We start from the raw sequence: 8,674 nt of genomic DNA, 5'->3' as shown, positions 1-8,674 counted from the left end.
CCGTAAAGGTGACATGGAATAGCCGGATGCCTACTAGTTCCAAGATCTCCAGTTGGACCACATTTAACACTATCCTACCCTACCAAGTCAGGCATCATAATATTGCCTTTTTGAAGGTACCCCTGATAAGCGTTGTTAGGATATAATTTCTGGGCAGCTTGACCCACAGGACAGTGAGTGTGGTTATGCAGGAACGTTCGTGTTCCGGAGACGCACTCGCAGCAAGTATGGGAACGCTTTTAACGCGATAACACTGCTGATCGACTTCATCCGGTTTGAGGGTATCACGTTCCTCTTTTAAAAAGAATGCTCCAATCACGAAGGCAGTACAGTCTAACACAGCGTTTCAAAGGGCTAACTAGCATGAGGGAAGAATGCGAGAAATGGTCACGTGACGCAAGTGCCAGACGTTCAAAGGAGCGATTTTGGCACGAGAGAAGCATGTGTGCGGTCGTGGCCTAATGAACAAAGCACTTTAGCTGCTCTGCAGGAACACAGATGTTGGATGTCACCATCGGTCATGCATTTCTATGGAGCATTTTATACGGACTTCACTCACTTGTTATCTTATGGGCGAATGGAGGTGCACTGAGCGCACGCGAACGTGTCACAGTGTGTGCGAAATCGCAAATCAGTAAGAGGCACGAGGTATTCGAACACCACGAAATATCGAAAAAAAAACACTAAAGCAGTGCGTTTACAAACACAAAGAAACGCTCACAAAATTTGTCAATGTCGTTAGGGAATTTAATGGCATTCAAGAAGTGCAGCAACGGCTCAGTCACCTTCACACATTCCTATCGAAGCTGAATCAGCCATCGTCATGGCGATGTGAAACGTTGGCTCATGATGGAAGGGTCGTGGGGCGGATGATGTGACTAAGCAATACTCCAGCGGATCCCTGCGACCTATCGTGGCCTTTGAGGCTTTTATCAGACAAAGCTTCAGTCTTAGCGCACGTCCGTTTGATCTGTTGTTCCCTCCTTTGGGTGTGTTTATACTGATTGCCTTAAGCTTGCCGGCGTGATCACAGTGTTCCCGCATGGCCCCTTGTGCAAGAATATTTAGTAGGACATACTTAGAATTCCCCAGGCGTAATCTTTCAGGGCACGTGGAATGAGTTCGAGGTCCGTGGTAAACACACCGCAAAAGCCCTTCGTATATACACAAGAAAAAGCCGAATCTGTAGAAAAAGCAGCTGCTCACATTAGTATCACGACAACATAATTAGATATTCTGCAATCTAGCAGCTCCAGAGAGGACTGTAGCAAATAGGAAAGAGACTTTGCGTCATAGAGAAATTAATCGACGACGTGAGTAAACCCACCAGCTTCTAAACTTTGCGCATACAGTTGAAGAAATCAAATGACGGCGATAAGCACTAAAGCAGAGACCAGGCTTAGACACATCGATAGTGCTTGACTGTTTTTAGATTTATTTCTTCATGAAAATATGCGGACGCCATGTTGTGCGTTTAAGTCTTTCAGCGACGGCACGCACTAGACTTGTTCTTGCTCTTATTTGGGTACGTAAAATCGTGCATGGATGTTATATATTTGAATAACATAAGTACTACTTCAGGCATCCGTGACTTAGATAGTTTTTGTACCTTCTTAGAGATTTAGTGGTAAAGACAGATAAACTTTTATTTCCTTTGAAGAGGTCGTCAGTAGCTCACCGTTACTTCAACGAGAATTTTCAGAAGCTAAATCTCTATCGCATACTACATATAACAAGAACAAAAATTAAGCAAATTTCTGAAAAGCTGGAACTGGCTCATGTTTAAAGGCAGTATTTGTGTTCAGTTTCACCATTTCTTGACGACGCGCCACTTAATCCAAATTTATTATTCGTTTGGTGAAGCAAACCATGGCGTATCGTGTTGACTGTGGCTTAATTGGCTTTAAATTGTTAACTGAATTGTGACCTCGTGTTTAGTTATGGGGTTGTGCGTTCCAAAACCACGATATAATTATGAGGCACGCCGTAGTGGGGGACTCCGGATTAATTCTCACCGCTTGGAGTTCTCTAACGTGCACCCAATACGCGGTACACGGGTGTTTTTGCACTTCGCTCTAATCGAAATGCGGCCGCCGCAGCCGCGGTTCAACGCTTCGGGCTTATCAGCGCAACGCAAAAGTAACTGCGGTAACGAAAATAGTAAGCTAGGCCAGCAAGAATAAGTAAGAATAGCCTGGTAGGAATAACTTACTATACTCATAAACTTACATTTATGAGAATACTATCCTAGGCCGTTTGTAATAATTCCTTTTCACAACAGCACCTAAACCAATATGGCCAGATACACGAGTTCGACAAAAAAAAAGGTGCTGACTTTCAAATGATCGTTATTGCTGATCTCCCTACTTTTCTATTAACACGAAGCAACCGGCCAACTGCAGCCGGCAGGCACTAACGCAACGATCAAGGCTGCAGTGAGGCACGCTCTCTCTCCGAGCATCGTTTGGCAATTTCTCGATTACTAACTGCAGGGAAATATGGGTTACATATTGACACTGATATTCTCGTAGCTATCCTTATTTATAGCTAACATACTACCGCGCGCCGCATGGGAGAAAAGCAAAAAAAGAAAATGTAAACACCGAATTCAATAGCCCAAATACTTTCGAAACAAATATCACAGGGCGCCTTCGTCGATGGCGAAATGGTGCTACTGGCACTGTGATACCTTTCTCGGGGTAAGGGTTTATTGTGTACGCGGTATTCCAGTTCTTGTTTTTCTACTTTGTGTATTGCATAGAACGTGGGCGAGAAAAATGCGGGAGGCTACGACAATATAGACAGATGAATGGCAGTGCCTTGTTCCTTCCCTATACTTGTCTATATCATTCTCGGTGCTTTCTCGCGCTGCCGGCATAAATGTAAAGAGTACAGCCACAATCGAATAAACAAACTCACATTTGTCTTACCATAAAACCACTTTCGATAGGGCCCTGCATTGCAATGATGTTCGGCATTACGGTGCGCTCTCGACGTGAATGCAAAACGAGTTAGTAAATTACGAAATAAAGTTTATATAACTTACAAAATTATTATAAAAGGTGCCAAAGAAGTGTGGCCTGCCGCTTCACATCTCACTCACCTGACAAGAACTTATACGGCTTCCTATCGAAATGCTATTTCTATTCACCTGTTGCGGAAGCTGTCTTCACATTGTGGACTTCCAACGACAGCCTAAAACTTCGCTTTCTGACGGGCTTTGTTACTTAGCGAAGCTCTGGTAGTGACACGTTCGGAAGATTATTTCAGAAACAAAACTTTAAACTAATTTTTCTTCCGTAATTCTTATGCAAGAAGTGGAAAAAATCTAGTACACCCTAACGATCGTTGCTCTACGATGCCTCTGCACTAGTAGAGAGGTAGAACTTGGCCATCGCAATATTATTTCTGCGTTGTGTAGTTGACGACAATGTCACGACACGGCGCCACCAGTGCTATTGTGTAAGCTTGTCCTTTTTCTACCGGTAAATAGCTGTGAATGCTTGCGGAACATGTACAAATCGCTAATGGGTTACCTTTATATGAAGGAACTGGAACGAAATATCCTGAAAATAAGTGAGTTTAGTAATTTCTTGTGCACGTGGAATCTACACATGTAAGTTAGCCGGTACGCAACTGCAAGCCTACGCATAATAGTGCTTTATTGTAAATAGTGACACAATTTTTTGTAAATACTGGAGCAGTTGATATGCTCCGACAAGTACATAAAGAAAACAGTTTATTGCTTGCTAGATCCCATAAATTTTTTTGTGCACTTGCAGCAAGGAGAAATTTCAGGTCAAAACAAGACAGAGAGAGAGAGAGAGAGAGAGAGAGAGAGAGAGAGGAAAGGGGAAAGGCAGGGAGGTTAACCAGAGAAAAAGATCCGGTTGGCTACCCTACACTGGGGAGAGAGGGGAGGGGGAGGTAAAGTGGTAACAAAGTAGAGATAAGGAAAGGAAGGAGCCTAGACACACAGTCACCATCGGTCACTGGCACCGAATACTGTCATCGCACAGCACAGTGACACTTGCCACACTATCAACATTTGTTCAGGCTACAGCCGCCTGTCCAATCCTGTCGCCCTCAAAAACCGCAGCAGTGCCCTCGTCGCCCTCTGCTGCGATGGCTTGTGATGGCGGTATTGTAAAATAAGTTCCTCTGTGAGAGGTCTTTGGTCAAAGCGCGCTATCGCGGTTGCGAGTGATTGTCTCTGGAAATTATATCGAGGACAGTCACAAAGAAGGTGTTGAAAAGTCTCCTCGTTACCACAGTCCTCACACGTGGCGTCGTCGGCCCATCCAATTCGGTAAGCGAAAGACTTGGTGAAAGCCACCCCTAGCCATAGTCGACAAAGCAGGGTAGCTTCGCGACGGCAGAGTCCAGCTGGAATACAAAGGCGTAGAGAGTAGTCAAGATTGTGGAGTCGGTAGTCGTTAAAACTTCCAGCGTTCCACACGGAGAACGTGATGTCACGGCTGATCATTCGAAGTTTTCGAGCGGCATCTGTCCTTGATAACGGTATCGGCTCCTCTTCGTCCCCTTGAAGAGCCGACCGAGCAGCGTTGTCAACGTGTTCATTCCCTATGACTCCGCAGTGACTTGGAAGCCACTGAAATGTCACGTGGTGTCCTTTCTCAGTTAAGGTATGAATGAGTTCTCTAATCTCAAATACCAGTTGTTCGTGTGGTCCGCGCCGCAGGGCCGATAGCAAAGATTGCAGTGCAGCCTTCGAGTCACTGAATATTGACCACCTTCGAGGTTGCTCTTGGCTGACGAGACGAAGTGCAGCGCGAAGGGCTGCAAGTTCCGCGGCCATCGGTGTCGTTGGGTGACATGTCTTGAAACTGATGGTGGTGGCTTTCGCTGGGAAGACCACGGCTCCAGAGGAACACTGGAGAGTTGTCGATCCATCAGTATAAATATGTACGTGTTCGGCGTACTTCTCGTGCAAAAGGAGCAGAGTTAGTTGTTTAAGAGCAGGTGATGACAGCTCAGATTTTTTCCTGATTCCTGGTACGGTGAGGCGCACTGCGGGTCGAGCCAAACACCATGGAGGAATCGATGGCTTAGTTGCGGGGGTGAAGCCTGACGGGAGGCAGGTGGAATACTCCGAAATCCTAGTACAAAATGCTGCCTGCGGCCTTTCTGACGGTAGTGTTGCCAGATGGTGGGAACAGGCACGGGCAACGTGCCTAATGTGCACTCTCAACACTTCTACCGCAATGTGTGTTTGTATAGGTTGGTCCCGAGCAATCGCAATAGTCGCTGCTATCGATGTGCATTTTGGCAAACCAAGACAAACCCTGAGAGCCCGAGCTTGAATAGCCTGTAGAGCACGGAGATTTGTCTGGCAGGTGTTGGTCAGTACGGGCAAACTGTATCTCAAGAAGCCCAGAAAAAGAGCCCTGTACAATTCCAACATTGCATGCACTGACATTCCCCAAGTCTTTCCTCCCAGAAACTTGAAAAGTTGGGAGATTGCTGTCAGACGCTTCTTCAAGTAGGTCACGTGGGGGCTCCATGAGAGATCTCTATCAATGATTATGCCAAGAAATTTGTGAGTCTTCTCATAATAAATTAACTGGCCATTTATTGATATGGCGTAGGGTGTCATTGGTTTGCGAGTGAACGCCATCAGTGCACATTTGTCTGACGAGATTTCAAGACCTTGGTTGCGGAGGTATATAGCTATTAGAGTAGCAGCTTTTTGAAGTCTTGCACGTATCTGAGGACGTGTCACACCTGAGGTCCATATACATATGTCGTCGGCGTACATTGATATCTTGATCGCTGCTGGCAGATGATCAACGAGACCAATGAGTGTGAGGTTGAATAGGGTAGGGCTTAGTACACCGCCTTGAGGAACACCTCGGTACGTGTAGTGTAGTGCGGTTTTACCATCACCGGTACAGACAAAGAAAGATCTCATAAAAAGGTAATGAGAGATCCATTGGAAAACTCGACCACCTAGACCAACCATCTCAAGAGCATCGAGGATAGCCTCGTGAGATACGTTATCGTATGCCCCCTTGACATCCAAGAACAAAGCTGCACATAATCTTTTGCGTGACTTTTGAAGCTGGACGTACGTAGCGAGATCAACAACGCTGTCTACTGAAGAGCGATCTCGACGAAAACCAGCCATGCAATTCGGTAACATGTTGTAGTGCTCCAGGTACCACTCCAAGCGGGCAAGGATCATCTTTTCCATTATCTTTCCCACACAGCTGGCCAGCGCTATTGGGCGGTATGAGGTGGGTTCAAGTGGGGACTTGCCTTGCTTCAGGAGAGGGACCAAGCGGCTTATCTTTCATTCTTCGGGAACCATGCCATCCTGCCAAGATAAGTTGTACAGATGTAACAGTTCTCTCCGTGCGCCATCACTCAGGTTGTTCAAGGCGCGGTAGGATATTCCATCTGGTCCCGCGGATGAAGAACGCCTGCATAGAGCAAGAGCCGCTTCTAGTTCCTCCATTATGAAATGAACATCCATGCGGCCGTCACGTGAAACAGGGATGCGACTGGGGGCTCGAAAGCCTGGACCGGTTGCTTGGCCAGCGATCCTTGCACAAAAGTCTTCTGCAACATCAGCCTCTAGCCGCCCCTGGAAGAGCGCCAGCGCTTTGAATGGGAAGCGTTGTTCAGGGAAGGAACGTAGACCACGTATGGTTCTCCAGATGTGGGAAAGTGGCTTTCGGGGGTCTAGTGACTGGCAAAATCTTGCCCAACGTCGAGATGCCAATCTATCCATGCGACGTTGAAGTTTCTTTTGTAGTCGTCTGGCTGTCCTAAGGTCTTCGATGGATTTTGTACGCCGGTAACGCCGCTCCGCCCGACGACGGAGTGCACGAAGTCGCTCCAACTCTATATCCAATTCCGTGTGCTTCGACGAAACCGTGACCGTGCGCGCGGCGTGTAGCATTGCAGACTTGATTGCTTCCTCTAATCCAGAGGACAAGCCCTCTCGACAAGCATCTTCCATGGTGGAAGTAAAAGTGGTCCAGTCAATTAATCGAATGGTGTTCCGTGGGGTGGGACTGGACATTCCTTTGATGACAAGGTATGTGGGAATATGATCACTCCCGTGTGTCTCGATATCCGAAAACCATTTAACATATATTGTGAAACTGCTGGAGACGAAAGCTAGGTCAAGACAGCTGCCATAGTTCACGCCTCGTATAAACGTTGGGCTGCCGTCATTCAGGAGTGAAAGGCCGTGGTTACAGGCGAAGTTTGCAAGTCTTTGCCCTCTTGCATTTGTTCTTGCGCTTCCCCATGCTATATGGTGCGCATTAAAATCTCCGATGATGACATATGGGGCAGGGCACACAGACAAGATGTTCGTTAATCGTGTGGGATCAAAAACACTTGAAGGCGATACATAAACGCCAACAAGTGTAAACATGAGTTTGCCCTTTTTAATTGTTAGGCAAACGTATTGATTTTTATCATGAGGCGGAATCGGCTGGCGAACATATGTCAGTTCTTGACGAAGAAAAACGATGACTTTGCTGCATGCATTAGTTGTTGCGGATATAACAGCTTCGTATCCCGATAATCTGACTGGTTTTGACACATTAGGCTCACATATGACAATGACTGGGAACAAATGAGTATATATATACTGACGAAAATCCGAAAGGCGTGATTTTAGTCCTCTTGCGTTCCATTGTATGATTGACGCTGCCTTGACTTCCTCTCGAAACGATGGGCGATGGCTGGCCATGTCTCTATTCGAGGCACTTAAGCACTGGGTTTAAGGCGTCCAGTACTTTCAGTGCATTTTGAGCAGACGTAGTTCCAAGGTTCGACAGAATCACTCGAATGGCATCTATGAGGGGACGTAGCATTGAAAGGACTTGATGATCTGCTTTAGGCGCGGCATCAGCAGCAGGCGCACGCTCCCGAGCGGGCTTGACAATCTGTAGTTCTGTGGGAGATTGCTGGCTTGGAAGCGCAGGCCATTCTTCTTGAGACAAATTCCTTTCAGGCGACTTCCTTGTGCTGTTCAGCCCCTTTTTGGCCTGATTGGAGAAAGTGGGTGCTACAATGGGAGCGGCCCTCTCCTTTCGCGGTTCTGCCTTTTTTGAGGCGGTTCGGTGACGCCGACGCCGACGCCGGATCGTTGCAGCAGCCTCCTTGTGTGTCGAATTGTCCCGAACCATTTGCTTGAGAACAGCGACCTCTTTCTTGATGCGAGGGCAGTCCCTAGACGAGGCAGCATGGGAACCATTACAGTTGCCGCACTTTAGGACAGTAGCCCGGCACGTCTCCTCCGCATGAGGTTCAGCACAACGGGGACATAGTATCGAGTTTGGGCAGACACCCTTGACATGTCCAAGCCTGAAGCACTGATGGCATTGAAGAGGCTTTGGTATGAAGGGCCGAACAGGGTGTCGGAAGTGACCGACTTTGACGTGTGTTGGTAAGCAATCTCCTTTGAAGATCAGTTTGACGCAGCGCGATGTTCCAAGGCGGCTCACACGCGTGATGACAACACCCTCACTTGCTGGTTTGACGAGGATAGGCAAGTCCGCGTTGGGAATGGCGACATCGATGTCATAAATGACACCTGCTGTGGATGCGTCATCCATTGGGATATATGAACGCACTTTGATGCGCCCTAGCACCGAGATTTGCTTCAGTTTTTCGAGCGCACTCCCGTTGGTAA

Source organism: Dermacentor variabilis, chromosome 4 (genome assembly GCF_050947875.1).
Source record: "Dermacentor variabilis isolate Ectoservices chromosome 4, ASM5094787v1, whole genome shotgun sequence".
Taxonomy (NCBI): Eukaryota; Metazoa; Arthropoda; class Arachnida; order Ixodida; family Ixodidae; genus Dermacentor; species Dermacentor variabilis.
Note: the sequence above shows the minus strand (reverse complement) of the source record.